Source organism: Pinus tabuliformis, chromosome 5_1 (genome assembly GCF_031772625.1).
Source record: "Pinus tabuliformis cultivar Carrire ecotype Pingquan chromosome 5_1, CPIR1, whole genome shotgun sequence".
Lineage (NCBI taxonomy): Eukaryota > Viridiplantae > Streptophyta > Pinopsida > Pinales > Pinaceae > Pinus > Pinus tabuliformis.
Window position 1 is genome coordinate 895,350,300 of NC_142305.1, and position 23,326 is coordinate 895,373,625.

The following is a 23,326-nucleotide window of genomic DNA, read 5'->3' on the forward strand; positions in this document are numbered from 1 at the left end:
TTAGGTGCTAGAAGTGTTGATAACATATAGATTGGAATGGTTTGTAGGACTGCCTTTGTGAGAACTAACCTCCCCGCTAAATTCAAGGATCTGTTTGTCCATTTGCTGACTTTGTCCTTCAATTTATTTATAACTGTCTCCCAGACTTCCTTGCTTAGAGGTTTGTCAGTGAGGGGTACTCCCAGATATTTCGAAGGAAGATGATCCCTTTGAAATCCTAGAATTTTGGAGAGATTTCTTTGTATTGAAATATTAGTATTAAAAAAGAAAACTTTAGATTTTATGAGGCTTACCTCAGTACCCGCAGCCAATGAAAACTCCTTCAGGATTTGTTTGAAAGCTTTGGCTTCTTTGACTGATGGAGTGCCCTGCAGCATAGTGTCATCCACAAATTGTTGGTGGGTCAATGAGTCCCCATTCAGAGTGAGTCTAAGACCCTAGATTCTGCCTTCCTGTTTGGCTGATGAGATTGCTCTACCCAATCCTTCCATCATGAGAATGAAGAGGAAGGGGGAGAGGGGATCTCCTTGTCTAAGGCCTCTCGAAGGCTTGAAGGTTCTGGAAGGAGATCCATTAAGAAGAATAGAGCAACTAGCAGTGGTGATGAGTGCCATAACCCATCTTATCCAGTTATGGTCAAAGCCATAAGCTTTAAGAACGTCCCTTATATAAGACCAGCTTAACTTATCATAGGCTTTCTCTATGTCCAACTGTATTATCATGCCTGCTTGCTTATTAGTCTTGAGGGAATGCACCACTTCGTGTGCTTGGATGATATTATTAAGAATTTGTCTACCTTCCACATATCCAGTCTGCTCTTCTGACACCAGTGTTGGTAAGAGGGGTTTGAGTCTGTTAGCAATTACTTTAGAAATGGTTTTGTACACCACATTGCATAAAGCAATGGGTCTAAATCTGTCTGGAGTCAGAGCTTTTTCCTGTTTGGGGATTAAGGTGATGAAGGATTCATTAAGTGCTCTCAGAACTGATTTTGATTTTCTCGAGTCCTCCACCACCTCCAGAATGTCATGTTTGACTGTTTCCCAGCATGTTTTGAAGAAGTCAACATTGAAACCATCTGGGCCTGGAGCTTTTCCGTTGTGCATCTCTTTGACGGCTTCATAGACCTCTTCCTCCGTTACTGGCCTGTTGAGATTATGATTATCTTCTCTGGTTACTAATTTTGGAATGTGCTTAGTAAACCCTTTAGTAAATTGAGATCTGTCTTCCATGGTCTCCTCTACTATCCTTTGAAAATGTTGAACCAGAACATCTTCCATTTCCTTGTGGGTATTTTGTGTCATTCCTCTAAGATCTATAAGTTTTGTGATCCTATTATGAGTCCTATGTTCCATGGTAGACTTGTGAAAGAACCTGGTATTTCTCTCCCCTTCCTTTATCCAATGCACTTTGGATTTCTGTTTCCAGAATATTTCCTCCTGCTGGCATCTATTGTTCCATTCTTGTTGTAGTGAGTTCGCTTGCATTTTCCTTTCCTCTGTGAAGCCTTCTGTGATGAGAATTTGATTAATTTCCTGTAATTTTTTTCCACTGCTCCTTTGGCTTTGAATATGTTGCCAAACTCATTTTTATTCCACTCTTTGAGCTTTCTCTTGATGTGTTTGAGTCTCTGATGCAGGAGGAACATTTTTGTGCCTTGGTAGGGTATTTCTTCAGCCCACCAATTTCCAATGTTAGTGGTGAAATCAGGGTGAGTAAGCCAGATGTTTTCGAACCTGAAGGGTCTATTCCTTGGGGTTCCAATAAAGGAGGCTTCCAGCTGGATGGGCCAGTGGTCCGAGCCTCCAAAAGGCAGGATAAAAGCAGTCATTATATTTCCTGTGAGAAGGAGTTCCTCCGAGATTATGAATCTGTCTAATCTCGAGGCAACTTGGGCAGTTCCTCCTCTCTTGTTGTTCCATGTGAAGATGCCATTTATTGTGTCCATATCCACCAGTCTCATATTGTTAAGGAAGTTCTGAAAGGCTATTGAGTCTCTTCCAAGCACTCTGGTTCCTCCTTTCTTCTCTGTGAGAGATCTGATCATATTGAAGTCCCCTCCTAGAATCCAGGGCACTGCTGGATGTCTCTCCCTCAGTTCTTCTAGTGAGGTGAGAAGCCTGAGTTTGTCATCCAGAAGTTGAGGACCATAGACATTTGTAATCATGTAACATTCTTTGTCCCCCAAAGGTTGGATAACCATTGAGAGGTGGTTTCTTGAAGCCTCTGCATCCAAGATTTCAAACTTCTGAGGGTTCCATAGAGTGAGAATACCTCCAACTGAATTATTTGCTTTGACTTCTAGGTACTCATATTTACTGAGCCATTTGCTGTGCTTTTCTCTAATTTTTTCTACTGAGCATTTTGTTTCCTGAATAAACACCATATCTAGTTTTTCTTCTTTGATTCTGTTACTGAGATTTATTTGTTTCCTTTTACTTCCTAGTCCTCTAATGTTCCAGGTTGTGAGCTTCATAATGAAGGATTTGTAAAGGAGTAACTGGTGAGATCTTTCATCTTACCTAAGTTAATCATGAGTTTTCCACATTCTGTCAGTAGTTCATTCTGTCTTTTTCTTCCTCGTTTCTTGCCTGGGTTCTTGGTGGAGTGCCCTATTATCTTCTTCTTTGATTTAACTCCTCAGTTCTCCTAGCTGTCGTGGTTTCTTTTGACTCCTGCAGCCTTTGTGTGTGACCTTCAGAGGAATAATTGTTGTACTCTGTCATACTATTCTTGTGGTAGAGAGTATATTCTTGTGTTGTTTCCCTGCTCTAGGAACTTTTCTAATTTAAGGTTATCCCTCTCAAGGATCTCTTGTAGGTCTTGGTCTTCTATTCCTCCTTCACTTGGGGTCATATCTTTGTCCCCTCCAGGTTCCATGATGCATGGTGTGTCCTCCTTTTTTCCATTTTTCTCCTGTATGATTTCCATGTTGTCCTCTTTTTCCATTTCTGTTTGATAGACCTCTGTGTTCTTGTGCATTCCATTTTCTCCTCCTTCCTCTTCTAAAATCCCAAAACTGTTATGACTTGGTATCTTGCTTTCACTCGGTTTCTTTTGGGACTCCCCCACCCTTTCCTCTACCTCCCACTTTGGTAAAACCTTTAGGGTTTTTTCCTTTGTTTGGTTTTGGGGGTTCCTCCCTTTTGTTGAGTGGGCATTCTCTGGAGAGATGCCCATATTCATGACATTTACGGCATCTGAAAGGTATGTGTTCATAGTCAACTACCTAGACCCGTTTTTCGTCATAAACTTCCAGAATGATTTCATCTAGGAGTGCTCCCGATAAGTCCATTTCTACACATATGCAGGCAAAGGAAGTATATTTTCCTCGCAGAGTCGCCTCTGATATCTTTATGAAATGCCCTAATTTGTTACCTATAGCTTTTAACGAGTCCTTCAGCCAGTAGTCTAAAGGTAAGGAGTATAATCTTATCCATACCGGGACTGATGTGAACGTTTCTTGCTCCAGAACAAAGTTCATCACCCAGGGTCGCATGTATAGCCCTGCAGCAGCATAGAAGTATGGTCCTCCTTCGAAGACTCTGTCTTTGTCTTCCAGGTTAGTGAAAACCACTGTGAAGAACCCCTTGGAGCCAAGATGTAGTTCTATTGCCCCCTTTGGTTTCCAGTTGTTTCTTATCCATGTATACAGTGCTTTCTCTGTGGGCCATATGCCCATAAACTTGCAAATGACCGCATAAGTCGCCATATGTTCTCTGTGCACCTGTAGCGCAGGATCATTTAAAACCACCCTGGGTTTAATGTTAGCTTTGGGCTTGCAGGGCCCCTTCGCAGAGTTTTTCTCAGTTCTCTGACTGTTGTCGCCAGGATTTGTTTCCCACCTAGCTTCCTGGTGGGTCCCTTCCTTATCATGGGAATTGTTGCCTCCCTGTTTGTGAGTTTCCGTTGATTTTATCTCTGCCTCAGTTGGTTTCCGGAAATTGCTCAGACTCACCTCTATGTTTCTGTTTGAAACCACATTACTGTAGGAGGGAGTGGAGCTCCCTCCTCCAAGCCCTTCCATCGTTACCAGTTCATTGTTTTTGCCCCCTGTTCAAAACCCTAGCTCCCACACCGCAACCCAATTGTTCATTTGTAGAGGGTCTCTTTCAATCGCAATGCAATTTCTTCCTTTTTGTAGGCAACATGCTAGTGTTGTACCTAATCATCAAGCACAAAAACAATAATTAAATTAGTATAAACACATAAAAAATAAATAAATAATAAAATAAAATAAATATATTAAATTTCAATTTTATATAATAAAACTTACCTAAACCTGAAAATAAATCCAAAACCCAATCTCCTTCATTTGAATATAAATCTATAAGATAGTTAATCAATGTTTGTGTTTTTGATAAATGGTAACTATCTCTCCTTTTGCATCTTTATCCTCATATGTTAACTTTTTTACGATAGCATAATGAACCAATACTTGGCTATGACTCTTTCCATCTACTTGGTTCAGAAGAATGGACTTATAGTTTTCATCTTTTGCCCAACATTCAACATGGATAAACTCACAGTCACTTGTAATTGGCTTATCTCTGGAAGAAATAAGATTTGATTATTGTCTATAACACAACATATTAAAAGTTCAATCCACGTGTACATAAAAAATAAAAAAAAAAAAAAAAAAAAAAAAAAAATTTACATTAATCAAACATACAATTTCAATGTCTTACCATGTAAGTTGCATCCTTGAGTTTTATTTTCCCTTGAAGCTTGTTAATAACATTGCAAATTGTGTGTCTGAATGAAATATCACAAATCTCCAAAGTGGTGATGTTGTGACTTCTTGAAAGACCATAACCACTTTATTAAAAGCTTGATAAGTGTAAGGCTCACTATCATATTCAATGTTTGGGAAATTGAAACCATGAGAAATGTCTGCAATAACCAAGGAATATTCCCTTTTAGGTATGAGTTTTGCAATGTCTTCACAGTCACCTTTCATTATTTGATATTAGATAGTCCTCAGCCCATTCCAAATGAAATGAGTAAAAGTAGGATCAAGTTCAACATTCTTAAGACGTTGTTTTCTCAGCCTTTCCAACTTAATTTTTTCGAAACTTTTGAAAGTATTTGGTACTCCATTCGCATCCTTCTTCGACATCTTTAAAGAAATAAATAAAATAAGTATAAGTAATATAATAAAATAAAATAAAAAAATTATATGAATAAAATGAATGTAAAAATCAACATACCTTTTTGAATGCAAGATAAAAATCTTTAAGTGTTGTTGTAGAACTTGATTCTGGGTAGTTGAGTACAACATCATTCCAACTCTCTTCATTCAACATTTTAACCATATGTTCTTGTACTTTCATATAAATCTTGTGACTCAATAAATAAAGTAAAAATTGTTAATATAGTGATATGTATAATAAAAACAACGTAAAATTTGAAACAGGAACTGATACTGTTACTCGTTTCGTAGAGATATCAAAAAGGTGACCCGATTTTGAAAATGGGCGATGCAGAACACACATATTTTTTTTTAGAGCATAATTTTTGGCACTTTAAATAACAGATACGATTACCCATTTCGTAGGGGTAGTAAAAATGTGACCCGATTTTGAAAAGTGGTGATGCAAAATACACTTCTTCTTTTTCGGAGCATATTTTTGACACTTTAAATATTATTATGTATCAAATATAAATATTTGTTTTTAAATGTTAGTGATTTTCATGCTGATTTTGAAACGTGTTGATACAGCATACCTTTTTTAGAGGACTTATTTTTCACACTTTAAAATTTATTATGTCTAATTTTTTTTGAAATTATGATTATTTAACAAATTTTCAAGTTGTTTTATTTTTCTTTTTTTAAATGTTGATTACTTAAAAAAACAAATATAAAAATATATATTAAAAAAAACAAAAAAAAAAATAATAATCTCATAAACCATAAAAGAATTTGGAATATATATCTATCTATATATAAGTAAAAAAAAAAAAATAAAAATAAAAAAACATTAAAAGAAAGTTAATAATTAAAAACAAACTAGGAAAAAAAAAAAAACTACTAAAATTAATATTAAAAACATTTAAAAATAAAAACTAAAAAAACAAAAATAAACTGAAATTAAAAAAAAAAAAAAAAAACAAAAACAAAAAACAAAACAAAACAAAAAAAATATGAAAATTATATATAGATATATCTATCTATTTATCTATCTTTTTAAATTAAAAAATAAAAAATAATATATATATATATATATATATATATATATATATATAGAGTAAAGTTTAAAGGAAAATGTGTATTTTTTACTTTTTAATTATTTTTTACCAAGCCTTAGCTTTTTTATCTAAAAAATCAAAAATCAAACCTTTTTTTAAAACAATTTTTTTATTTAAAAAACAAATAAATTCAAACAATTTTATAAAAATTACCCCAGCTCCCGCCCAGCTGCCCATGGTGGCGCGGCCCTAGGTGGAGGGATCAATTTACAAAAAAAATAAATAAATAAATAAATTTTAATTTTTTTGTTTTTAAATAAAAAAATATAGGGTTTAATAATTTATTTATTTTGTTTTTAAATAAAAAAGTTTAAAATTTTATTTAAAAATTAGGGTTAACAATTTATTTATTTTGTTTTAAATAAAAATAATAATATTATTATTATTATTATTATTTAAATTGTTTTTTTAATAAAAATTTTAAATGTTTTTTTTTAATAAAAAAATGTATTTTGTTTTAGATTTAACTTTTTTTTTAAGTACATATATATTTTTTACTTTTTAATTGTTTTTTGGTTTTTTCCCTTTTAATTTGAGTATATTTTTTTTTTAATGTTTTTTTTGAGTTTTTAATCTTAATTTTAGTATTTTTTAATTTTTTGTTTTTTTGGTTTATTTTTTATTTTTTTTTAAATCATGTTTGTTTTTCATTTTCATTTTTTTTTTTTAGGTTTTTGTTATTTTTTATTTTTTTTTACCTACTTAATTTTATAGTTTATTTTATTTTATTTTTCTTTTCCATTTTTTTTCTTTTGCCAAAATTTTTTTATGGTTTGCAATATTTTTTTTCCATTTTTTTTTAATATGCTTTTCTTACTATTTATTTGTTTATAATTTTTAAGCCTTTTTTTTAGTTTTTTTTAACATTTTTATGATTGAATTTTTTTTATGTTTGACTTTTTTTGCCTTCTTTAATATATTTGATTTTTTTTGTTTTTTATTTTTATTTTATGTTTTTTTTAGTATATATTTTAATTTATGTTTTGTTGTTTTTTTAACCTTTTTTTTTGTTTTGTGTTTTTTCATTGTTTTAATTTTATTTTTATTTTTTCATTATTCTTTTGAAATTTTAATGTTTTTCAAGGTCATGATAAAATCTTTTGCGCCATTATTTCGAAATGTTGAAATTTTACCCTTGAAAAAAAAAGTGTTATCCCAACGTCAACACTTTTCGTTTTGAGGGTGTTTTTTGAACAATTTTTGCACAAAAAATTGGTTTTCACCGCCATTTTTAAAACATATTGAAAATTTACCCTAAAAAAAAAAAGAAAAAAAAAAAGTGTTATTCTAGCATCAACACTTTTTATTTTTAGCCCTGTTTTTTATGTTTTTATGGGGTTTTTTGCCAAAGTTCCCGTTTTGAGTTTATAGTTCCCGTTTCAAAGTTTACATTATTCAAATAATACCAACAACAATATGTTATATTTAAAATAAAATTATAATCCAAGAAAAAAAATAAAAGTAATTCAACATACTTACTTTTGAAATTTTGAGCACATTTCCTCCAATGACAATTCACTTGACTTCACACAGCATAATATTGATTTGACTAGTTTTTCATCTTTCACACCTTGCATTGTCCTCCAAGGTGTGATAGCCATATCATCTGGAATTTGCTTCATTTTAGGACATGTCTTACTATTAATACATATTATGGGTTTATACATTTTAGCCTTCTGATTTTTTATGCCAATATTCTCCTACAATTTGAAAATGTCATAAATCAATTCCCATGTCTCCCCTATTCTAAATGCCAACTAGAAAATGTTATCTATGCCTCTGAATAGTTCTGAATTTACTTTGCCACCTTTTGATTGGATTCTATCCTCAATTTGATAACCTGTTTTCATACAACATTCCTTGTGAAAGCTTAAACTGACATTAAGCTTATCCTCACCACATTTTTCTAAAACATCATTATGAATGAATCTAACCCTTTGAATGAAAGTCATAGACATCGTATACTCATTATCTGTATTATAATCCCATACCAATAATTTTGCCTTTGTTTCTATTAAACATGCATAAATGATGCATTTCATTGTTTCAAAAAAATAGTTTCCAGGATATTCCTCGACCAATTGCCTTTTGGCTTTTGTTGAATGGTTCCCTCTAATTACATAATATTTGTAGTCAAAACATTGTGTCCTATCAAATGCCTCCTTATTGGGAACTTGATTTGGATCAACAAGAATCACATTAGCCACAGCATGTGCATATGGATTGTACCTAAACAATGTTTTCAAATTATGGACATGTAGGTGATATACCTTTCTAATTTGATATTGAGATTGTCCTTCATCTAACCTATAGATTGGATGACATTAAGCTCAAATATTTTTCCACCATTAATTAATTTATTTTTCCTCAAAGTGATTCTGAGTGGCATTTTGTTTTGTTTTCATAATGTCATCCTCTAAATCAGCACCTGGTGTTATGATTTCTTTGTTGTCTTTAGAACTTTCACTTTGTTCTTGACTGTTGCTTATGATTTTAACAGATTCACCAATTTTTTATTTCTTCTTCTTCCTAGTTAACATTTCTTCTTCTACAGAAATAATTTCCTCATCATCAAGTGGAAGAGCGACATCCATGGGAATTTTTCTTTTCGGTGTTTTATTTCTTTTCTCCTTTTCAACAACAGTTCTAACCTCCTCCTCACTAATGGAAACATATTTTTGAGCTTCAGCTTGAGCTACAACTGCCACATCTTCAAAAGAAACATGTTTACCTTTGTTAGATTGACCCATCGTATGGATTCTTTGTTGATCCCCTACATGTACCATTGCAGTGTTATGGATTGTTGATCTTTGCTTCATTCTCTTTTCTTGTTCTAACTCTATATGGAAATTGTTGATGACATACATAATATTTGGTTCCATATAATAAATACCCTCCAACATCATTGAAAGACTCTCAGCAAAATCCTATTAAAGAAAATACAATATGTCAATGATTAATCATTTATAAAAAAATTAATGATAATTACAATAATACATTACACTTAAATATAAATAAACATACTTACAATGTTATTTGAAATGTTGGATGAGATTTCTTCACACAATGGTATAGATTCTTGATTTGTGTCATGCATGTTCTTTGAGAGACAATATCTAACATTTTCATGTGACTTGGGCAATTTTGCAAGAACATAAACAGTGTTTGAATTCAGTGCCAAACATATGTCTCATACTCTTCCTACCACCTCATACAGTTCACCCATATAAATCATACCACACTATAAATAGAGATGTGTACTATCATCAGATTCAACATCTTGAACATGCCATGTAAAATTTGTTTTATTTATTTCTCATGAATTCATCCATTCAGAAATAATCTTTGGTATACTTGATGGCCCAGTTGGTTGACTTTTACTTCCGGTATGTTCGACAGTCTTCAAAACGTGTCCACCTGCATCTTTAAATGATAGAATTGTTGTCTTTGTTCCAGACATATTCATAGAGACCTTCCTTGATGCCATCTTCCTAAAAAACAAATATATATATATATATATATATATATATATATATATATTAGTTAATAAAAAACTATATATATTACTTAAAAAAAAAAATTGACACTATATTTGTTATTTAAATATAAAGATAAGTTAAATTATATCTAATTTTTAGAAAATGTTATAAAATTTATATCTACAAATTTATAAGGAAAATATTATATACATTATTTATGTATTTTTGAAATTAATAAAAAAAAAACAAAACAAAACAAGAATAAATAACCAATTTTCAATGATTTATATCTACATTTTTATAAAAATATAATTACATTTTAAATTTTAAATTATTAAAATCAACAAAGTATATTTATATATATATATATATATATATATTTATTATATATATAAATATATATATATATATTAAATATATATATATATATATATATATATATATATATAAATATATATATATATATATATATAAAATATGATAATGTATTAAATTTTATATTATTAAATTTAACATATATATTAAATTTTAAATTAAATAAAATATATATTTATATTCAATTTAATAAAAGTGAAATCAACAATAATATATATAAAAAAATTATATATAAATTTTTTTATTATTATATTTAAATTTTAAAAAAAAATTATTAATAAAATTATATTAAAAATTCTATAAAATAAAAAATTATATTTAAATTTTACAAAAAAATTTATTAATAAAATTATATTAAAAATTTTATATATGAAGTTTTTTTTATTATTTTAAAATTTGTTAATAAAATTATTTTAAAATTTTATAAATAATTTTTTTTTATAAGAAAAATATTAATAAATTTATATTTAAATTTTATATATAATTTTTTTTTTATTTGAAAATTTTATGATGATGATGATAATGGTTAACGTCCGCTGAGACCAAATAATGATCTATCGGACCTAAAAAGACAAATTATTTATTTTGATTTAAGATTTTATTCCTATGCTCAAAGAGCTCGGAGAGAAGCCTCCCGAGCTCACTATAATTTTGGCATTGTAAAAGGCTAGGAAGGTCAGTATTGTAACAAAGGTTGTGAAATTGAGATCTAATGTGGTTGTATGCAGGGCACTCTAAGAGGAAGTGGTTTTCATCCTCGATGCTCCTATTCTCACAAATATGGCAGATCCTTTCTATCCATGGCGTTTTAGGAACTGCCCAACGGCCAGTTTCACTATGGAGCTCATGAGAATTCGTTCTTATCTTTGCTATATTAATTTTCTTCTTTGATCTAGTTAAAATAGAGAGATACTTTTGATCTTCAAGGGTGGGGTTGATGACCTTCTTATAATAACTTAATTTTTTTTTAGACGCTAAATCTTTCTCGCACCACAATTTTTCTTTGAACTTAGAAGTAACAATATCTTTAATGTTATTTATGTTTTGCAAAGCATCATTCTCATTGATCTCCCAATAGTTTAACCAGGCCCTTGTGTCCTTATGCCATCCTCGGTTAAGCCTTAGGTGGTTTTGGCTGGAATTTAAAGCTAGCTTAGGAAGTCTATGATTGTCCATGTTATTGAGCTTGTGCTTGTACACCAGAAACCTGAGCATAGCTAGGCTCTCAATAGGAGAAAGACCTGCTTCTATAAGGAGAATAGGATAGGGTGTATTACTTTTAATTTTCAGGTTATAAATTATAAAATGCTTCTGGATTTGCTCAATCTTTCTCCATGATTCTCTGGAGATGCTGCAGCCCCAAACTTCACAGCCATATAAGATAACAGGAATGACTAAAGTTTCAAAGAGGAACTTCTTTTTATCCCACATTACGAGGTTTGCTGTTTTACAATTATTTTCAAGACCAAAATAAGCTTTCCATCCCCCATTGATCCTTTTCTTAATGCTATGGTTCCAGTTGAGCTTGTGATGGATATCAATTCCTAGGTACTTGTAAGAATACACTTCCTCCAAGTTATTATTGTCATACATAAAATTAGCGCAAGTGTCCTTCTTGGATTTGATAATCATAACTTTTGTTTTGTCAGTGTTAACAGTCATACCCATGGTAGAGCAGAAATCCTTAAGAAGCTTGAGTTGCTTATCAAGATCAGAAGGGCACCTTGCCAAAAGAACAATATCGTCAGCATAGAGAAGAAGGATAACGACTATCCCAGCTAAGATTGTGCCACCACATCCTGCTTCTTCTAAATAACCTTCGAGCTTATCGATGTAAATGCCAAATAGGGTAGGGGAGAGGGGGCAACCTTGTTTAACTCCGATGTTACACTTAATATCTTTTGACCACCCCTCATTGTTCTTTAGCTTGGCGATTACATTCTCGTATAGCCTTATAGCAGCAGCTCTCAACTCAAGAGGAACCTTTAGCTCTTCTAACCTATTCCAAAGGTTGTATCTAGGAACCGTATCGAAAGCCTTTCTGAAGTCTACAAAGCAGCAAAATAAATTGGATTTATCATTACGACATTCCTCCGCAATGATCCTAAGCGTAACAAGGTGGTCTGTTGTTGAGTGATGCCTTCTGAAACCTGCTTGGCCTTTAGCCCGCTTACCTTCACTTTCAAGCCATATGCTTAACTTTTTTTCCAGAATACTACCATACAACTTGGCTAAGAGAGGGCTGATCATAATTGTCCGATAATTAGAGGGGTTATTTGTATCTCCACTTTTAAAAATAGGGATAATGAGGCTCTCAGTCCAAGGTTTAGGGAACCCTTGCTTAACAGCTTCGTTGAAAAGCTTGTGGATGTGGGGGATGAGGACAGGGCCTCCAATTTTTAAGATTTCTGCCTGGTAACCTTCAATGTCCTTAGCTTTCCCATTCGCGAGGTGATTAACCCCAAACTTAATGTCTTCTAAAGAGAATACTTCTTTCGTTGTGAGCAGGGTTTAATTTAAATATTTTATATTAAAATTAAATTAAATTTTTTTATATAATTTTTTAATTTTAAAATTACATAATAATTTTTTAATTAAAATGTTATTAAAATTTTAATTTAAAAAAAAAAAAAATTGGCCACTGGCCGGGGCCCAGCTGGAATCGGCCTGCGACACTTTCACTGCATGCCAAGGGCCTGGGCGGCGGAGGGTGTAGGAATTTACAAGGTAAGTTCCTCAGACAGAACACTAAACGACACTGCTCACAAACATATCACAGATCAATACACCAGTATTTTTGACATGGTTAAAACCCTCAAAGAGGGAAACAGTCCATGCCCTGAGCCAACACGACCACTTCAGGCAATTTATTAATAAAAGAATGAAAATTTACATAAGCTTCTCTCATGGAAGGTTACACTACAAATGACCCTCCATGCTCTTTAAATAGAGATCATGGACCAATCGGGTGTTAAGCCACGGATCAAGTGTCGGTAATACCGAGGAGAGAATGAACCGTCAGATCACTACATAGCGTGACCGTCGGATTGTAAGTTACAAAATGTACATAGTAAAGAAACACACTTTACCTAACTCTATATTAGACCAGGTTATACTTAACTATTTCCTATGTGTCAGAATATCCTAACATCCCCCCTTAAGAACAACTTGGGATAGGATTGAAGGATTTACAAATATGACACAATAGGAGAAGGAAGGAGGCACTAGAGCCTATCCCCCCTTAGTGACAACTTCCTGAACTCCAACCATAAATCAAAGTTTAGTAAACTTCACCTCTGTGAGAGCCTTTGTAAAGATGTCTGCAACTTGATCATCTGTTGAACAATATTCACTTCAAGAACATGGTCGTGAATGAGCTTTCTGATGAAGTGCATGTGCAGTTCAATGTGTTTGCTACGCTGATGTTGGACTGGATCTTTGCATAGTTGAATGGCACTTTTATTATCACACCAAAGTGTAGTCGGATGTTGTTGTTGAAAGCCAAACTTTGACAGGATCTGACGAAGCCACAAGGCTTCCTTACTAGCTTCTACGGCACCACGATACTCTGCTTCTGCTGAAGAAAGAGAAATGGCACCTTGTTTCTTGCAAGCCCATGTAATAGGTCCTGAACCAAGAGTGAACACATAACTTGCAGTAGACTTCCGATCATCAGGGTCACCAGCCCAATCGGAATCAGTGAAACCAACCAATAGAGGAGATGCTTCGGCACTGTAATGAATCCCACACTGAACTGTACCTCAAACATAATGAAGTATTATTTTAGCTGCTTTCCAATGACTTTCATGTGGGTTTTGCATAAACCGAGCAACAAGGCCAACAGCAAAGGAAAGGTCAGAACGAGTATAGGTTAGATACAAAAGTTTTCCTACAAGTTGATGGTATAAGGTAGCATCAACTTCAGGGAAGTGCAAGTGACTGAAAGTTTGACTCCAGACTAAAAGGGAGAAGGGGCTGGCTTACAATCTTCCATGTGAAAATGGCGTAGAAGATCACAAGCATACTTGGATCGGGAAAGGGAAATACCTTCCTTGGATTGCAAGACTTGAAGACCAAGAAAATAATGCAAGTGTCCTAAGTCTGTCATTTCAAACTTTTTTTAAGGCTGGACTTCACATGGTTTATAAGGTTGGGATCACTACTAGTGAGGATAAGATCATCAACATAAAGAACAAGAATGATAAGAGACTTGCCCACTTTCTTGGTGTAGACAGTATTGTCAGAATGACACCTAGAAAAGCCAAATTCTAAAAGAAAGCTATCCATTTTGGCATACCAAGCCCGAGGAGCTTGCTTGAGACCATAAAGGGATTTCTTAAGACGACATACAAGGCTAGAGTCTGTTTGTATAAAGCCAATAGGTTATTCCATATAGATTTCTTCATGCAAGTCCCCATGCAAGAAGGCATATCTAACATCCATCTGATGGACTTCCCATTTGAAAGAGGCAGCAAGGGAAAGAACAAGGCAGATAGAGTTCATTTTGGCAACAGGGGAGAAGGTTTCAGTGTATTCAATGCCTTCAACTTGTGAAAAACCCTTAGCAACAAAACGAGCTTTATGTTTATCAACTTTCCCATCTGGTCCATACTTGGTTCTGTAAACCCATTTGCATCTAACAAGTTTCTGTCCCTTTGGTAGAGGAACAAGATCCCATGTATCATTTGCCAATAATGAATGATATTCTTCATTCATAGCTGCTTCCCAATCTGGATGGCCTGAAGCTTCTGCAAAGGTGTCAGGATCATAATTCACTTAAGCTTGAGCCAGTAAAGAAGAGACTCTATCAAACTGAGAATGTGTACGTCGTTGATCTGTAGGATCACCGCAAGATCACCTGCTGCATCCCGAGTAGCACAAACCCATTTTGGAAGCTGCGGAGCTGAAGGAGGATACTGAGAAGGTGGGGGAGGATTTTCATCCTCGCTTTCATCATCTGAAGAAGAAATATTTTCAAAAGTAGAAGAGATAGGGAGAGGTGGCACATCCGCCGAACTAGGCTCGTAGGCCGATATATTTTCAGCAAACTTTACACCTCTTCTAATGATAACATTTTTGGACTTAAGTGGAATAAGTCTATATCCTTTGACATCTTCAGAATATCCAAAAAAATACATTTTTCACTCTTAGGTTCTAAAGCTTTATGTTTCTCATCTGGAAGATGGGCCCATGCTTCACTTCCAAAAACACGAAAGTGACTTACATCTGGTTTAATTGAGCTCCATGCTTCTTCTGGAGTGATATTCTTTAAAACCTTATTAGGAGTATGATTTATTATGTAATTTGCACAGTTAATTGCTTCTGCCCAAAAATTAAGACCAAGTCCTTTAGATTGAAGCATACAATTATCCATTTCCTTTAAGGTGTGATTCTTCCTTTCAGCTACATCATTTTGTTGTGGAGTATATGGAACAGTATGTTGCATTTGAATTCCATTCTCAGTGCAAAAGTTGATGAATTTGTTGTTAACATATTCTCCGCCATTATCAAATCTTAGCTTAAGAATTTGATGTCCAGATTGTTTTTCAACAAAGGCCTTAAAGGCCAAGAATATGTTAAATACTTCACTCTTGAGTTTTAAGAAGTATACCCAAGTGCGTCTGGAGAAATCATCAATGAAAGTTAAGAAATACTTGTATCCAGAGAATGAAACAACTGGAAGTGGACCACATAAATCACTATTCACGAGCTGTAAAGGGGTTGAGGCGTGCCAAGAGGCACGTTTTTCAAAACTATCCCGATGATGTTTTCTGAGTACACATCCGGAACAAACACCATCTCTGCAAGATACCATTGGAAGACCTGTCACCATATTTTCTTTACATAGATTATGAAGGGAGCGATAGTTTAAGTGACCAAATCGCTCATGCTAAAGTTTGCTCACTTCATCGTTATGAGCAACAAATACTGAGGGAAGATTTGATGACCCAAAGTTGTGAAACTTATACAACCTTGTAGAATCATCAACAATGCCAGTAGCTAAAATCTGTCTAGGATCTCTTAGGTCCTTAATTACAACATTGTGAGGTGAAAATTCAACGATTTTACCTTCACCTGAATGAGTTATTTGATATACAAATAGAAGGTTGCATGATAAGGTTGGAACACATGATACATCATTAAATTGACCATTGTCTATATGAACAGTTCCAGTCCCTACAACACTAAGAGATCTATCATCACCAACATATATATTTTTGGTGTTACAATCATTTAAAGAGGAAAACATGGCTTTGTTTTTGGCCATGTGATAAGAAGCTCCATAATCAATGAGCCACTCATGAGAATGAGAAGAAGAAGATACATTTAGTGCATAGCCAAACCGAGATGCTTGACAATCACATGCAGAAAGTGTTATTCCTTAAGATGAAGTTGAAGTTGAAGAGTGCTCCAAATGGATGTTATGCTTCTTCATTGCTGCTTCCAAGGCTTCCATCTTATTAAAGCATTTGGATTCTAAGTGGCCATCTCAATTACAAAAGTTGCAATGTCTATTAGTCTTCTTCCCTTTGTTTTTATTTGTCTTATCGTTTTGTTGAAATGATTTTTCATTTTGAGGCTGAAATTGCTTAGGACCCTTGTTTGGTTTAGGACCATTCCTTTTAGGATACAACTTCTTAGGATTCTTTGAATTTGGTTGCTGCTGGGCGGCTAATGCTTTCTTAGAAGAGTTTCCAAGATTAAGAAGACCAAGGTGTAAGAGTTTTTCTTGTTCTCTTATTAAAGAATCACAAAAAGAATCAAAGGAAGGGGACTTGTAGGCTTGTCCTTGAGAAATGAAGGCTTCTCTTGTAGAATGGAAGGTGGAAACAAACTCAAAGTAGGCTGGTCCCAACTTAGTAAGAATGGAATAGATAAGGTTACTATCTTCTTTCTTAACCTTAACACCTTCCAAGAGAAGTCTAAGGGTATTGAACTTGGACAAAAAATCTTCAATGCGAGAAAAATTATTGGGGTCCAATGTAAGAAACTCATTTTCGAGTTGATGGGCTTTAAGTTCATTTTTAATTCCAAAAACTTTAGTAATCTGTTTCATTGCTTCATCAGGAGTATCAAGTTCTGCAATATGGAATCTAAGATCTGGAGAAAGAGACATCCCTATCAACCCTCGTGCTTGATCTTTCCTATTTTCCCATTTAGCTGCCTTATCTTCATCTTTCGGTTTGGTTTCTTGGCCTGAGGCTATTCTGTAGAGACCTTTACTTTTAAGTAAATCCACAATGTAGGACCACCATTGGAAGTAGTTGGTGCTGTCAAGAATAACTTGGCATGGACTTTCCATTTTAATAGAAACTGAAGCTATAGATGCTGAAACTAAGTGTTCTAATGGAAATATCTCGAAAAATTAGGCTGGTTCAAAAAAAAAGGCACTGAAAACGGCTTCCGGATGAAGAAGTTATGGCTTTTTGAAGAAAATTTGATGAAGATGCCGACGAAGTGCGGGAATGTGCGGAAATGAATGATAATGTTAAAAAAAATCCACCCCCTTTCCAAACTTAATCTAATTAGCTCAACAAAAAGAAGACTTGAACTCAAGACCTCTACTCTCATAAAGTAGCTTTGGACCAAGTGAGCTAAACTAAAAGTTTAGTAATTTTTGGAAAAGAGGAAGGGTTTTTTTTTTTTAGTCGCTGAAGCTTTGGGCTGCGTGCTTACTTGAGAAAGGTCTTTTTCCCTACAAAACAAAAAACACAAAACCCAACACGGACATACAACAAAAAAATGAACCTTACGGCTCGAAGTTAGCTTTAGCCGGAAACTAAATATTTTTCTCAATGTTTTTGATTTTCCGAGATCACACTAAGGCGTGGCGGAAAAGAGCATACGCATGAGAAAAATCCTTCCTTTCTGTTTCTGATTTGCCCAGATTGCACAGAGTCACGGGGCAAAGAGCATACTCAGAAATGAAAGGTATAGATCCGGTAATAAAAAAACAAAAAGCTAAATAAACAGAGAGAAAATAACTGTAAACTGCAAATAAACACTGTATACCTCCAGATCTTAAAAATGACGTAGTTAGGGCTGCCGGAAACATTTTCGCGTGAAACGAAAGGGGTTCCTCACTGGAACAGATGCTCCTAACACAATAGAGCAGTCCCCTCGGCCCGAAAGTAGTCAGAAACAGTAGATCTAGGAAACGACAATCGGATGCAGTTCTACCGGCTTCAGATTTGGATCACCAACGGACGCGGCCCTCAAATAGCTCTGATACCATGTAGGAATTTACAGGGTAAGTTCCTTAGACAAAACACCAAAGGACACCGCTCACAAACAGATCACAGATCAATACACCAATATTTTTGACGTGGTTAAAACCCTCAAAGAGGGAAACAGTCCACAGCCTGAGCCAACGCGACCACTTCAGGCAATTTATTAATAAAAGAATGAAAATTTACATAAGCTTCTTTCATGGACGGTTACACTACAAATGACCCTCCATGCTCTTTAAATAGAGATCATGGACCAATCGGGTGTTAAGCCACGGATCAAGTGTCGATAATACCAAGGAGAGAATGAACCATCGGATCACTACATATCGTGACCGTCGGATTGTAAGTTACAAAATGTACATAGTAAAGAAACACACTTTACCTAACAACTAGACCAAGTTATATTTAACTATTTCCTATGTGTCGGAATATCCTAACAAAGGGAAGCTGCACGCAGCCCCCTCTACTCAACCGAGCCCTCGGTGAGCAGCCAAAGGGCGACCCAACCAATTTTTATTTTTTTAAATTAAAAATGAAATAAAAATAATAAAATAAAATAAATTTATATATATATATATATATATATATATAAATAATATTAAAAATAAAATAATAATTAATTAATAATAAAATTAATTAATTAAAATATATATATATATATATATATATAATTTAAAAAAAAACGAAAACAAAAACAAAAAAATTACATAATTAAAATTATCATTTTAAATTTAAATTAAAAAAAAAAATAGAATTTAAAATAAAAAAAAATAAAACAAATTAAAATAAAAACAAAACAAAAAAAATTGTAAAATTATAATTATAATGGAAAAAAAAAAAAAAAAAAAATATATATATATATATATATATATATATATATATATATATATATATAATTTTATGCTTAAAAAAAACAATAAAATAAATAATTATAAAATTATAATTATAATTTTAAGTTTAAAAATAAATATTAAATTTTTTTTCTAATATTAAAAAATAAAACAAAAAAAACTAATAATTTTATTTTTATAAATTTTTTTTTAATAATTAAAAAAAATATAACAAATAAATTTTGTATAAAAAAAAAAAAAAAAAATTCTAAATATTTTTTTTTTAAATTAAATTTTCAAATATTTTCAAACATATATATTTTAATTAAAAAAAAACGAAGAAATAAATAAATAAATTATTATTAATAATGTTTAATAAATATTATTTTAATTAAAAAATAAATAAAAGACAAAAAAAATTAAATGTATTTTTTTTTCTAATCGAACAATTTCTTTTTCTTTCCATGCAATACTTTTATGCTCCTCAAACGAAATTAAAAATAAATAATTAACACCCAATTTTTCATTTCAAAAGCCTATATATATATATATATATCTTAATTTTTCTCCTAAAAATCCTACAAAATGTGGTTTTTCCCATAAAAACACAAAATTTCCCCAAATTCATTTGTAAATAGTCGAGATAGAAACAAAACTAACCTTTAAAATGCGTAAAAATCTCAATGAATGTAAAACTCCTATTGAATGTGTTATCTATGACAATGCAGCTCCTCCGCAAAATTGATCCAAACTTTTTAACAAGACCCAGAAGACTTGACGTGATGTGATGAATAGAAACGATGAATTTTACTTTATAGCGATGATTGTGGGAATGATTTATCATTTCTTGAATGTGGGATTAAACTTTAAAAAAAATAAAATAAAATAAAATAATTATAGTTAATATTATAGCTTTAGGTTAGTTTTCATTCATTATGGAATATATATATATATGAATTTACTTTTATAGTCAATATTAAATAATTTAAGTAGAAAATTTATTTTGAGTTTCTATCAATATTTTGAATAGAAACTAGGGTGAAATTTTCCAAAAGCAAAAGTTTAGTAATATGTTTTCAAGTAAATATTTAAAAACAAAAGTTTTGGAGGGAAAATTTTCAGCAAAAGTTTTTGGGGGCAAACTTTGGAGGGAAAATTTTCAGCGAAATTTTTTTTTTTGGGGGGGGGGGGGGGGGGAGGGGGAATTTAGAGGGAAATTCTTAATTTCTAAGTTATATATTGTCATTGGGAGAGAGTGCATTTGTATCATTCGACATCTTCTGGTTTAAGGTCATGGATTGTTCTGATAGTGAAGTTTTTCTTTCTTCAACATCAACATCTTCGTCATGTAACAACTCTATTCATTTTGACGAATGTAATAGGAATTCTTTCACTATGAATAGAGAGACAAATTTTCAACTTTATCTTAATCCTAAGGATGATGAGAGCAACATTGATGAAGGGCAAAAAACAAAATTTCTTGTGAATAGAGAGTCAATTTTTCCACTTCCTCCTAATCCTAAGGATTATGAGAGCACCACTGATGAAGGGGGGGATGAAGAATTTCCAGAATTAAAGTTTCTACATAGTCATAATCCTAAGAATTATGAGAGCAGCACTGATGAAGGGGGTGATGAAGAATTTCCGAAGTCAAAGTTTCTACTTCCTCCTAATCATAAGGATTATGAGAGCACCACTAATGAAGGGGGGGATAAATAATTTGCAGAGTCGAAGTTTCCACTTCCTCCTAATCCTAAGGATTATGAGAGCAGCATTGATGAAGGGGGGGATGAAGAATTTGCAGATTCAAAGTTTCCACATAGTCCTAATCCTAAGGATTATGAGAGCAGCACTGATGAAGGGGGGGATGAAGAATTTGCAGAGTCAAAGTTTCCACATAGTATTAATCCTAAGGATTATGAGAGCAGCACTGATGAAGGGGGGGATGAAGAATTTGTAGAGTCAAAGTTTCCACATATTCCTAATCCTAAGGATTATGAGAGCACCACTGATGAAGGGGGGGATGAAGAATTTGCAGAGTCAAATTTTCCACATATTCCTAATCCTAAGGATTATGAGAGCACCACTAATGAAGGGGAGGGCAAGGATGAACAATTTCCAGTAAATAGAGATTCAAAGTTTCCACTTAGTCCTAATCCTAAGGATTATGATAGCACCATTAACACAAGGGAGGATGAATAATTTCAATTAAATGGAAATTCAAAGTTTCTACTTTTTCCTAATCCTAAGGATTATGAAACCACCACTCATGAAGGGGAGGATGAAGAATTTCGTGCAAATGATAATTTGACTATGAATAGAGAGTCATATTTTCCACTTAGTCATAATCCTAAGGATTATGCGAGCACCAGTGATGAAGGGGAGGATGAAGAGTTTCTTGCAAATGATAATTTTAGAGGCACAAATGTCAATAATGCATTTTCTCTAAGTGAGTGTTTCAAAGGTAGTCATGGTGATGATGAATTGAGTCCTCTAAGGGAGGTTTTCAAAAGCAGGGATGAAGATGGTGAAGAATTTCATCTGAGTCAAGATTTCAAAAGCACAGATGTTGGTAGTGAATAATTTCCTTCATGTGAGGATGGTAATGAATATTTTCCAAGCAATGATGGTGATGAATTTTCTAACTATCTTCGTCAATACAATATTCCTCCTATCGATGATGAAAATGTTTCTGTAGATAATAATGAAATGAGGGAGACATTGCAAGCAAATATTGTATCTAGCAGTAGGAGTAGGCCTTTTCATATCAATCCAAAATATTCCAGTTATACAAGGGATAGGATAGAATATCTCACAAGTATAAGTTTTGTCGGTGATCTGATTTCAAGTGACTGTTGTCGAAAAGATTGCTTGAAACATATGGATTTCAAATTTTCTTTGGAGCAAAGGAAGAAATATTTGTCAATGAATAAAGCATGAAAAAATCATTTTTAGTGGGTTGCATGCAATCTACACTGGCAGGTTATGATTATCATATTGGGAATGTATTGATCTGTAGAAAGACTTTCAAAATGTTGCATTCAGTTGATAATTTTTGTTTGTCAAGAATCCAAGAAAGGTTGGAAAAAGACCCTACATACTATTCATAAGTACGTTATAAAAGAGAGGTTGGACCATCAGGAATTACTGCAATGTCATGGATGAAATACTTCTTTTCAAAGCATGGAGAGTGTATGCCAAATAAAGACATAATACATATTCCAGATAATTTCTCAAGACGAGAAATCTACAACTTATACAAAGAATATGCAGAGGGTGTTGAAGGAGATTGTCATTTTATCACATATTCATATTTTACAAGGATATGGAGGAACGAATTCAACAATGTTCGTATTCCTAAGAAGACAAGGATGGGGATTTGCAGTACATGTGCTTCTCTTAAATCAAAAAGAGATAAATTTCAAGGGGCAGAAAGAGGTATGCATTCACAGAATTATTTTTAAAAATTGGATAGTTATTAACTATGAAAATATATTATTAATAGATTTATTTTATTTTATGTGTAGATTCCATTGTCAAATCACTTCAAGAGCATCGCAATCAGCAAATAAATGAAAGACAAAAATTGTATAAACATAGAAAAAAGTGTTATGATAATCCAAATAAATATTTGGGTTTGATAATTGATGGTATGGACCAAAAGAAAACACTTCTGCCACATTTTGTCTACACATCAAAATATTTACAGGAATAAAATTTTATTCAATTTCACTTGGTTGGTTGTATGGTCTTTAACGGGGAGATGCTGCCAAGGGTTTACTTCACATCTCCAAATATTCATAATGATGCAAATCTTACCATAACTATAATCCATGATGTGCTTTCTCATTGGTCTAGTATTCTTCCTGAAGTTTTGTATTTGCAATTGGACAACACAAGCTATGAAAATAAAAATCAAGTTCTTTTTGGATATCTAAACATGCTTGTTCAATTGGGAATTTTTAAAAAGGTAAAGGTTGGTTTCCTTCTTGTTGGGCACACTCATGACCATATTGATAAGATGTTTAGTTGTTTTTCAATAACATTAAGGAGGAATAATGTTGGGAGCCTTCCATCATTAATTGAATGTATTAAGAAAGCAGATATTCCAGAGCCTTTTTTTCATGTGCTGGAGGAAACTATTGACATGCAAAGGTTTATT